A 12,465-nucleotide genomic window follows, 5' to 3' on the forward strand; every position below is an offset into this window, starting at 1 on the left:
CAGCATCTTCCACTGAGTCAGGGTTTCATATACATTGCCCTACAAAAAGTAAAATTTCTTCTTCAATAAGACTAAGAGCAACTGTGAATTAAAAAAAAAAACAAAACAAACAAACTGAAACCCAGGAAGTATTTCATCCAGCTTACCTAGCAAATTAAGAGAATTCTCCTACAAGATATTTTGTATAGTACATATTTAGTACTTAATGCATTATCATAGAATATTCTGAGTTGGAAGGGACCCACAAGGATTATCAAAGTCCATCACAGTTTACTTTCCTATATAGAATAGCAATTTATTAAAAAGCTTATATGTAAGAAAGTAAACTACGCACAGGACAGCTCCAAATATCCCACCATCTATGTACCTGAGAGTGTTTTCCAAACGCTTCTTGAGCTGGGGTTGTGACCACTTCCCTGCGGAGCCTGTTCCAGTGGCCAACCACCCTCTGGGTGAAAAACCTTTTCCTAATATCCAATCTAAACCTCCCCTGACAGAGCTTCAGGCCATTCCTTTGGGTCCTGTCACTGGTCACAGAGAGCAGAGATCAGTGTCTGCCCCTCCACTTCCTCTCTTGAGGATGTTGAAGACCACAATGAGGTGTCTCCTCAGTCTCCTCTTCTCTTACACACATGTATCACGCATACACTATAAAAACGTAACAGAAATCAAGTCCTCAAATAATATAAATTATTTCAAGAGTAGTATCAGCAGAGTAATTTCCTTGAATGTTGTTAATAATCTGTTTATGCCTACCTCGTATCTCTTACCTTTTAATGTTATTTTTTTGTTTACAACTTTGTAGAATATTAAAAAAACCAGCCATTGGTAATTAAAAGTTTATTATCCTTCTATGTCTCAATATTTCATAAATTGAGAAAAGTTCAACCATTTATAAGAATAGGAAACTCAACGAATCATGTATAAACACAGTTATCTGTAGTTCTCACTAGACTGAAAAAGACAATTCTCCACGACAGAGGGGAAACTTGTATGTTTCAAAACTGAAAGGAAGACATAAGAAATGGTTTAATGTTCAGGAAGGTACTTCTTTCCAACTTCACACAAAATTTGGCTTGCACACATACGTTTTTTAAGCTTATTTTAATTTCCTCGAGGCTAGTTAAGCCTGGCAGAAGATTATGCCTCCACAGAACTTTATCTATGCACAGAGAATTCCCCAAGTAACCCTGCCAAAGGACGAAGTTTCTTATAAAAGTAGTTTCCTCACCAACACTGCCTTACCTCCTCCCTTGCTGTCCTTTATTTCCTCATATTCAAGCAACACGGTTAGAAAACAGCAGCCAAAGGAGAATGAACAGAACAGAAAAGGAGCTGGAAAATAAACTAAATCAATTGTCAAAAAACCAAGATAGAACAAACTCTTCAACTAAGAAATATAAGGAGGCAAGTGACGTGAATGAACCACAGAAGATGGAGAAGATGAAGAGCACAGGAAATGAAAATCTGTAAACACATGAGCACATTTTTCTCCCTGGCCTAGAATGAATCTAGAAGTTTCAAATCCACTGATTTCTGTGTGTGAGCTAAGGCATTTCTCATTTTCTGGCCCATGCAGAGGAGAATATTCTACAATTAGAAATGTAAAGCACTGACAGTGAGGAAACTTCATATCTGAAACTTGACAAGAAAGTCATGCATCTTTCATCATAGCAAAACTCTAGGAAATAGACTTGTCAGGAGGGGAGAAAGCAAGTGTAAGAAATGGTCACAGATTTGTCTCACATGACAGGAAAAGTGTATGCAAACCTGCCTTCTTTACTTGCTTTTCCACTTCAATATCATAGCTATAAACTGCTCCTGATTTAAATAGAGGTATGCTACTTAATCTGAAAGTTTATTCTACAAATGCATTGGGCTCTAGGAACAGATGAGTTCTCTGGAGAGTGGTCCTTCCTTCAGCGTGTTGAGCTGCATGAAGAAGGAAATGCAACAGGAAAGACATTCAGCTAAATGCTATCATTTACAAGAGGTTTCCTCCAATTTCAGACAAGTCCACAGCTACCACTTCTTTTCAGCCTCCTTCCCTAGCACGTTTAGACTCCCAGAAACACATACCTTAGGGCTGAGGGGAAGCAGTGCCTGCTCCCCCCACAACCCCTGTCCCAAACCAGCAGTGCTGAATCTCCCTCTATCTCTTTTCTCTTTCATAATTCAGTGTGGCAGGACTATCGGGTAACAGGAATGAAAATTATTACTAGAAGACATATTTAATGGTCTGCAGTTCTTCCATTCTGATCCTCCTGTACCTCAAAAGTCGCCTCGTTTTAAATGTCAGGCAAACAAATGCAGCAGCAGCAGAAACAGTTCAAGTCGCCCTTCTTCCCCCACTATAAACAACTGCACACCTCTCCCACCATCAGCTGTGATCTTGGAGACCAAATCTCACTATTCCTTCTGCCATGGAGTTCCTAAATGATACTGGGCACATCCTTTATATTAACATATTAATAGCTAATCCAAATTCATTAACCAATATCCACGTGCAGTGACAAAACGTGTCTGCTTCCCCATGCAGTTCTCAGCAGGAGGAAGGACTCCGCAGGAAGAAAGACAACTGTGCTTTGGGGTAACACTGAAGAATGACTGAGGCAACATCTGCTGTGATTTATGGAGAGAAAATTCTTGGTCTCAGCACTTGCAGCTTTCATGGAAGTAACTGAAAACTCAGCTGTACTGTGGATGGTATTTAAACTACTCCTAAAGTCTGTGGGGATCAGGAAGAAAAGTAAAAAATCCCACCACACACAGAAGAACCACACACACTCCCACCCCCATTAGCAGCCTGTAAGACAGAGCCAGTTCCCTGCAATTTAACTTACGACTCTTCAATCTTCATCTTTCCCTGGGGGAAAATTCAGCCCTGACCTAAACAGACACAAATTCCATTAAATTACACTGGGACTCAATCCAGTACTGCCAGGTCACCCAATAGCCTTGAAAATATGGGTGAAACCTATTTTGTCCCTATGGGAATAACAAATCGTTACAAGTTGCTGCACTATTTTTCCAAGTACATCATCATTGAATTTCTCTATTATCTGCATGTCACTAAATTAAGTCAACACAACATTTTAAATTGGTAATGAGACCCTTGGCCAATCACTTACTCCTGGTAAGGAATGATACAGAGGCCTGCTCTGTCCACAGGCACTCAGCTGTTTCCACAGCCCAAATCACAGATCTCTGCAGCCACACGTTCAGTTTCCTCATTCACAGGACTCACACACGACCTCTTCAGCAATCTTTCTTGAGAGATATAGTTATTGCTTTAAGACTGCTCTCCAGGCTAAGTTTCATTAAGCACTTGAGGAAAGAATATATTGTCTATACATTCATCCTGCAATCAATTTCAAGTGAAATCTGTCGTAACTCTCATGATTTTGATAGTCTGTTAATATAGACAATATTGCCAAATAATTTATACCCATTACATCATCACAACCATTTCTAACTGAGAAGGTTTAAAAGTAACCAATGACATTCGTATAAGGCCACTTTTAGATCACTGTAGGAGGTGATGGTCAAGTGATTCTTGCCACAGCACACAATTATTTGAAAAAACATGATTTAGAAAGTGAATCAAGAGTTTCACAAACTAGAACAAAAGTACCACAATTATTAACAAACTTTTCTGATTTTAACACACATCATGCACACATAATGCAACATTACTACTTGAATGCTTCAAGAACACCGAATATTCTGCTGTTTGAAATAGTTTGTAAACAACTTCAATATCTTGCATTAAAACTGGCAGGACCACTATGAAGACTTTTTGCACACTTTTCTAGCTCTGGAAAAAAACAGAAGGTATCAATCACCCAAGTTTAACAGCAGCTGACTGAAGCCATTCATTGAGTAGCACATTGCCACCAATGTGGCCCCACAAGTAAGTCTCAAAGTCTCCCCCTCCTTTTTGTTCCTCTGAGTGGACTCTTAACAGCACAATTTTTTTTTTTTTTTTTAGCTTTCTGAATGTCTTTGAGAGATCAGCTGGAAAGAAACATCATTAGGAGAAACAAAAGTTTTCAAAGAAAAAGTGGGAACAAAGTGGACATATTAGAGACAACATGTGATTCATGGCCTACACTGTGCTTTGCCCCTCTCTTTACCTCAATACACTTTTCAGTTTTACTGCTGGGTAAGAGCAGGGCAGACCATTGCACTTCTCCTAGCAACCAAAAATCACTTAAGGGGAGAAAAGGCATGTTGTCTGCTGAAAGGGAGAACAGAAATATTTGGGGTCATACAAAGACAGACATATGTTCTTCTGCATTTCATTCTAAATTGAGCAGTTGTCAAAAAAGAGTCAGTAAATGATAACAATAATAAGCAGTTCTAGTTTACACTGATTCATATTTCATTAAAATTTTGTTTGCCTACTTGTCATGTTTCATTTTCCTTTAATTCAGTGTTCTAAGAGTTCCCACTCCTCTTTAGAGTTTTGCTTTCAGGGACATGAATTATACACCTGACAGTTTCTAAAGTTATTTTCTTTACTTATATCTATATACACTTCCACAAAGATTTTTTTTTTTTTTTTAATCTAGATGTACACATAGAGAAAACTATTCTTAGGGATTTAAACTCAACGGCACTAAAAGACTATTTTATCATAGGATACTCCTATTCTAAATGCTGAGATTTTACGCCGCAGATAGGATTTACATGTTACAGAACACATTGTCTGATCTCGTTAGGTAAAGACCACACTGCACAGTTTAATATGATGAAACAAATTCAAGCAGAAGAAAAAAAAAGCCACAGTATTTTGTAATTCAGACATACATCTGAATAGCCAAATCACATCGACTAGCTAAAAAACAAAGCATTATAATTTAAAATCCAGTCTGGTAACAGATGCATAGATCAAGGATAAAATGCTGCCTGCAGTATTTCTGATAGGGTTTTGGGGTTTTTTTCCACTAACAGTCCTTTGTTTAATAGCTGTTGCCTTGACATAAACCAACTATTTTAGTTAGTCCACTGAATTCTTCTTACATATCATAAAAACATATCTATAAAAAAGCCCTAGCCAATTTATCACAGCACTTCTGCAGTGCATCAGGTTAAAGCCAGCACAGGCCTTAGTTCACTGCATCAAACTACAAATTAGCATTTTCTTGCAACCACTCCAAACAAAACTGGTCTAAGACAATTTAACAGAAAAACTTATTCACTTCATGGGTAAGCGATGTACAAATGACATAGCAACAATAAAAGCCTAAACACAGTGAGTAGGAAACAACCCTGAAGTGTTCAGGGATCAGCATTTAGTAGTGCTTTGCTCCCTGTTCATCCCCTACACTATCTAACCCAGCTCCTCTGCTGGCTGTCTCTCCCCATCAAGCCATGGACCTGGGATCAGGCTATCCCACCCTTTCTCCCAGCTTACAGTGTAATTTCTCTCTCCAGAAAACCGTCAGAGCAGGGCAGTGCTACTGTACACACAGGTAAAATAAGCATCTATAGGCCTCAAAGGTGACATAATACACACTGGAAAGTGAGAAGGAGGATGCACCCACAGATCCTTTTCCTGCAAGCTCTACTATGGAGTGACAATCCCGAAGAGATCAAGTTCTCTAGGGAAAGGCAATCCAGGTGAAGAAAACACTTTTTCCAACTAGCTTAGTCCAACAGCTTTGCTGTGCCATTAGGATTTTTCATAATACTGAAAGAAACTATTGTCCATCCTTTAGTTACAGAATTCTCTTTAGGATAAAACAGTTAAAACTAACCATTCCTTTTGCCAGGAGGAAGTAATCCAGACTACAGGACATGTGGACCTTGAAAACCGCACAGAATGACAGCCTGAGAACCCATGATTATAGGGCTCCTGCAGCATTAAAATACTTTTCATAACTGCTTTTTAACTCTTGACATTTTCACAGCAGTGAAAAAGTACCTCTGGTACCCTGGCATGAACTGTCCCTCCATTCACTATGAATGAGGAGCAAGTTGACTGATGTTAGTTATCTGACATTTTGGTTTCAAAAGGTTAGATTTTTTTTCCACTCAGTTTCTCTTGCAATCAATGGAAAGTGATTAATAGAAGTGAACCACAGCTCACTGTGTTTTACAACTTGCTTCTGGCCATTTATTCCTTACTTATTTGTCCAATCTGCATTTATGACAGGCACATCACAGAGATGCTCTTCTCTCCTTGGCACACTGCACTGAAGCTATAGAAGCAGTGCCTAAATAGAAATGAAAGACCATATGCTGCAACAGACAGGGCGGAACAACCATCTAGGTAGTCTCTAATGAGTGAGACCATACTTAGCTCCTGGCATCCCCACTCATCCTACCAGTTCATTTCCATATATCAGACCAAATAGACTGTTCTTCGAACTAATCTGAGAAAAAGTGAGCAGAGAAAGTAAAAGCAAGATATAACAAAGTATAAAGTAGCACAATGGCAGGTCCTTCACTGTCATCAGACTGAAGAATTCTGCTGGAACTGAAGTGGTACAATGAAGACTCACTGACAAGGGTAATTCTGCAAGCAAATAACCATGTATCATTAAGGCTGCTCCAAATCAAGCTTGGAAGAGATTGTGCATTCAGCACCTGAAAATGATGAGGAATGAATCCGAAGATACTTTGTGTTCTTCCAGTCATCACTCAGGGAGGTAGAACTGAAGGAGTATCCCCACAGCCTCCGCAGATAATAGCACTGAAAGTCTGCAATAGCACCTGCATGCACACAGTCTCGATGGGTTACAAAATACACGCTGGAATCACTAGATAAGGGTGACCTTCAGTTATCAGCAAGCCAGAGACACGATGGTTCCTGGTAGAAACAGCAAGGCAAACAAGCAACGAGGAATGATGTTTGCCAGCCTATCTAGTACGTAAGCAGAAAGCAGTTAAACAGATGCATTAACTCAGGGATCGGCAGATAATAACCATTATTTAGTCAGTTTACAAAAAAAGAAAATTTGCTAAGGAAAAAAAAAAGAAAAAAATTTAAAAATGACTGGGGGAGAGTGATAAGGAGCTGCAAGTTCAATGCACATGCTCAAGATACTTCTGCCAGATCAGTGTTTAGATGAATAACCTCACTTCACATTTGTCCATAACACAGAGATTAATCTCAATGAGCCTTGGCCACCAGAGTACAGTGGCTCAATATAAGTATCAGCAGGTTATTACATGGGTACTACTGGTTAGTTTGTCCATTGTTGTTCATGTATTTATTGACTACAGCTATTATTTTAATAAAATTAAAAGAACATCTTGGATCTCTTCCATGCCAGCAATGCCAAGATAAGCTGCAGAGATTGAATTAAAAAGCCATTCTTTACTTCATGAACTTTTGGCTTGAAAAAACATTAAGAATGCATATCTTTACATACACAATGCAGCACAAGAATCAGCTTTTTGGTTTCAAAGGGAAACTCTGCTCTAGTAAAGAGAGCACTGTAGGAATGAGAAAAGAGTGAACAGAACTGAAACATCAATACACACTTGTACCCTCTAGTATTTATGTAGTTGTGGTAGTGTTGCATGCAACAACAACCCAGCTTCATCTTATAGCAAGATCATGATGACAGTAAGCCAAGATAACCTCGCCTGCTTTCACAGTGTTCTGTGAACTCAACAGCAAAACTCTTACAGATTTCAGTGGTGTGGATCAGAATCTGAATTAACGGCCTTTATTTAATTATCCACCATAAGAACAAAAGTTATTAACCATGGGTGATTAGCAGTTATTTTGTTAAGGAAACAGTTTGAGGTGAGGACAACACTAAACTCAATCTTATATCTGTCCATACAACTTCAAGGGCACAGAGTCCACAAGCTACAGTACAAATCAGGTGTCAGAGTCAAAATGGTGGCACTAAATATACACCTGCAAATCTCTATTTCTATACAATATTTTGCATTCAAAGATCTTATAACTAATAGTCCACACGACTATCCTGCATAAAAGGTATCCTCAACATTTCTCTGAAGTAGTGATTTAAAATGGGATCCTGTACCCAGCCACAAAACAAATTGTTTTGAACATACAAGGCACATGTATTGTCAAAACGTAAGTGCAAGAATCCTCATGTAACAATAACAGAGTATTGTAAAAAGTCAGTTACATGTAAGAAACCAAAAAGCCAAAACATTTTATTTATTTATTTGGCAAGAGCAAACACTTGCTTTCTTTGGCCTTCTTGCAAAATAAAGAGATTCCTATAGAAATGTAGAAAAGCACACCAGTAACGGAGCCTCTTGGCAACAAACAGCATCAGCATGACCACTAAGTATCCTCCCCAAGGTTGGTGTGAGAGGTGTGAGCCAGATGGCAGCCACAGGAAGAGCAACCTCTGCCATGCCAGCTGAGATAACAGATAAAACCTGACAGCAGCGTCCTCTTAGGTGGCTGAAACAGAATGCACAGAACCTGTCAGCAATCTATTAAGCCCAGATCAATATTTAAATAGCAATTCAAAGGCAACAAACGGCTAAAACGGCGTTGCATACTCTTTAGTAATTGCCCAAGTAGCATTGCTATGGAAAAGTGACTCCAGGAAATGGAACTGACTGGACAGACCAGCCAAAGCCTCCTTTTCCTCTCATCACACTTTTTGGCACATTTCCTTGGTACTTTTTATGCATCCTTAAAAATGTACTTAAATTCTTTTGTCTACTTTTAAGGTTGCGTATCTTTAGCCTGCATTGGTAAAACTTAATCTCCCCGAGCAACATCAATCTCATCATTTCAGAGCGTTCCTAATGGAAAGATTAATGTAGTCAGTGCAACTCACATGAAGGCTTTAAAACCCCCCAATTTCAATTTTTCAGAAAGATTTGTGGAGTATCAGACCTTTTGCAGAGCTCCAAATTAGCAAAGACACAAACCAAAGTACCTGGATTATCATCCTACTTTTCAAGCAAATCCACCTCGTTGAAGTACAATGGCAGGGTTCCCTCATTGCTTATCTTCTGCACATAAAAACCTATTGTTGCAATGACAACTTATGAGATAAGAAGTAAAGAAAGCAAAATCTTAAGACTAATTCAGCAAAATCTGTCATCACAGGCACAGTTCATCCTTACTCAGCAAAGTTTTAAAGCACATGATTGGAACACGTTTAAATTCTTATTAACTTCAGCAAGACTGTGGCTAAGAGATGGAAGCACTTAAATGCCCTGCAGAATTGGGTCCTATGGAAGAACAAGGTAAAAGAAACAAAACTGCAAACTCTCCAGAATTTTACTCTTAAAGCATTAAAATGTACACATTCCACAGAAGCAAAGGTTATCCATCAACAGCAAAACTCACATGAGAGATCAAGACCCTGTCAACTCAAATACTCGCTGGAAGAATATACTCCAGCTTTATATGTAAGCCATGTTCTCCAACAGGCAACAGGGACCTGCACAAGGCCACAGACGTGTAGTTCATCAGCATGAATAAATAAAAAGAATTTAAAAAAATAAAAAGGAAAAGAAATACAGAATGTTTCTGCCACCACACCATTTCAGATGCATGCTTTTCGTTAAGAAAAGAAGTGCCTTTGAAATATATTAATATGGTGCTAAAATGCTCTTTTTACAGAATTATTCTCATATATCTTTAACACCTTCACCCATTCAACAGCATCATACTTGCAGTTTTCAAGGGACTAAAAGCCAGCTCTGACATAAAAGGTAGTCATTTTCATTGAAAGTACTTATGTGTCCTACCAGGCCAGGGTCTGGCCCACCAAAACCTGTGTTCATGTCAGTTGTTACCTTTTCTGTTAATACGTGTTATTTTAAACTTTATTGATTATTGGAAAAAAGAGAACAAATCACGTAACAATGAAAGACCAATCAACTGAACACTATTAAAAACCCACATGTAACTCTTTTAAAAACTCCAGTAGCTAGTGGCTTACTTTATGGTGCAGACTCTGTCTAGTAGGGTGTTTTGTTGTTTGTTTGGGGGAGTTGTGTGTGTATGTGTGTGTGTTTTGGTACTTGGGATTTTTTGTGTTTGATTTTTTCTTTGTTTGCTTTGTGTCAAGAACAATAACCAAGATTGATAGCTAAAGAAAAAGAGAACTGAAGTTATTCTCTCATCAGAGTGCAAGAACATGGGCAGTGTTACAGGAAAAACAAAAGCACAGTAATAAAACCCCTAAAAATCTACATATGTGTATGTAGTACATGTTTTCTACCACTTTCATTGAGCTGTGCAATTTTCAGGTGTCCTAAAACCATGGACAGGTAAAAAAATAACTTTTGAAGAAAAAGAATATCATTTTGATCTATACCGCTTTTGAATCACTAAATAAAAGTAAGCTCAGAGAGGAAAGGATGGTTAACATGCCTCAAATGCTACAGTTCTATGTCTGGACCTCTTGCCAAGAGAACAAACAAAAACACCCAGCCAAACCCAACAACAAAACCCCCTTAAACGCAGAAACGCACTGAGGTAACTTTCAAACACAGAAAACAGACCAAGGACCTATGAAACAAGAAGTCTGTTGGGTTTTGCCTTTTATTCTTAAAATAAAGCATTACAAATGGTGCTGACGTTGATAGAGATCTTTACAAAGCAACTAGTGGTACATGTCAGCCTAAGATGTGATCGTAATTACTATGCTTCTAAAGAGACAAAAGCACTGTGTGCCAAGCTTGCCTGCCAGTACTTCTTCAAAGCTACTTGTTAGTCATTTCGACAATAACAGCTTATATCTACTTGGTCATGATGTGCTATCCACAAAGCTCTTTATTTATTTCAGAGAGTTGTTAATGTAGGCAAACTTGACAGTCTCTGCAATATCTTCCCACAAAAGGGGAGCATCACGCATATTCCAGGCAGCTCCTTGGCCATTTTTTCTAATGGTCCGGCTCTAAATAACCTGTGTGCTTCACCTGCACTGCCCCACCCTCATAAGGCTAAACCAGAACAAAGGTTCTACATGTGTTCCCCATGACAAAACTCGAATAAATTATGTCATGCTCCTGTCGTTCCAGCAAGCTGGTTAATTGCATTTGTTTCATATATCTCCAAACAGCCTGGTACTTTAATTACATTCTGTAACACCAAGCTCCTCTGATTCACTCTGTGCCACTGAGCACTTTAATTGTTTTCCTTCTAGCTACATACAATTTTAAACACTTACTAGTAAGTACATTTCTATGACCTGATGTTTGCAGTTTGCACACAAAGATACCTCCAATATCAGTGGTCTTAAAGTTAAGGATCTTTTGTTACAGCAAGAAAAATAGAGCAAAACACAAAACAAAATCCCTGCAAAACTATGATTGCACTGACAGACATAAACGTTCTACTAAACCCTTTTACAGTTAAAACTTCTCCTGTCTAGTTGAGCACAGTATGTAGAAATTTTCTTACTGACCAAACTGAACATTAAACTGCAGAGCATATTATGCACCCAAGGTAAAACTGTACTTGAATCTTTCCCTCTTCTATTTTGCCTCCTTTATTGCTAGGGGGTGGTGGAGAAACGCTCAAAGCAGCCTGTGACTGCAAACAATAAACCTCGAGCCCTTGCCTCGGGACTGATACAGTAAATGCTGTGAGCAGCTTCTCGGAACAAAGTTTGCTCTGACACACAGGCAAAAACATTCAGGATCCCAGACACTGCATTCACCTCAAGCCTAAAGGACTTTCAGAGCTGCAAATACCCAATGCTAGCTGGGCTGGCGAGCATTTGGTGCCAGCACACCCTCTGTAGAGCCGGATGCTCGCTCCTAGTCGTGTGCTTGAGCTGCTCTAGTGCATCCACCGCCTGTGCAGCAGCACAGCGCCCACCCCTACGCTGAAAGGCAATTTACCCTTACACTGAAGTTCTCGCCCTGCTAAATCGTACTTCCCCAAGATGATAATTTACAGCTCCCCATCCAGTACTTAAACTCGAAACCACAAGAAACGTTACAGAGCACACCCAAAGGAGGGGGGGGACGGTGCTCATAAGGAAACCCACCCTTTCCCCAGACGTCGTTAAGCTTCATGAAAACCCTCCCTCTGGGAAGCTCGGAATGAGGATGGAGCTGATGGGGAGCCGCTGCCGCCCCACCTGCGCGGCTCGGCGGAGATGGGCGGGGGCGGAGCGGGGTGGTCGGGGCCGCGCTGCCGCCGCCCCGCGCTCCCAGCCCGCCTCCCTCCCTCCCTTCCTGCCGCTCGCCAGCGCCGAGCGAGGCGTTGAGGGACTCTGGAAATCCGTCAGTCCCCCTCACCTGGAGCCGAGGCAGGGCTAACCTATTTATTTCATCAGCTGGCTCTCCCGGTGGAAAGTTTAACAATAGAAGGCGGCAAAGTAATACCAGCTACAACAGCGCTCTGCTGTTCCTTTCCCCTTCCCACTCCCCACCCCCAAATAAAAGATTTATCACGGTATTTTTTTACTCTTTGCTCGCCACCTCAAGCTGACATTCTTCCATTCATAAGCTGCTTTTCCATTAAGTTAGGAGACGGGAAGGGCTGCTTAC

The 12,465-nt window shown here is 39.9% G+C and overlaps 1 protein-coding gene across 12 annotated transcripts in view; it reads right to left on the bottom strand.

Moving 5' to 3' along the window:
- ROBO2 (roundabout guidance receptor 2) overlaps positions 1-12,465 on the bottom strand; it is a 1,044,784-nt gene that overhangs the window by 428,670 nt on the left and 603,649 nt on the right. The window lies entirely within an intron of this gene.

The sequence above is a fragment of the Corvus brachyrhynchos genome, unplaced genomic scaffold (assembly GCF_000691975.1).
Source record: "Corvus brachyrhynchos isolate BGI_N302 unplaced genomic scaffold, ASM69197v1 scaffold152, whole genome shotgun sequence".
Classification (NCBI taxonomy): domain Eukaryota; kingdom Metazoa; phylum Chordata; class Aves; order Passeriformes; family Corvidae; genus Corvus; species Corvus brachyrhynchos.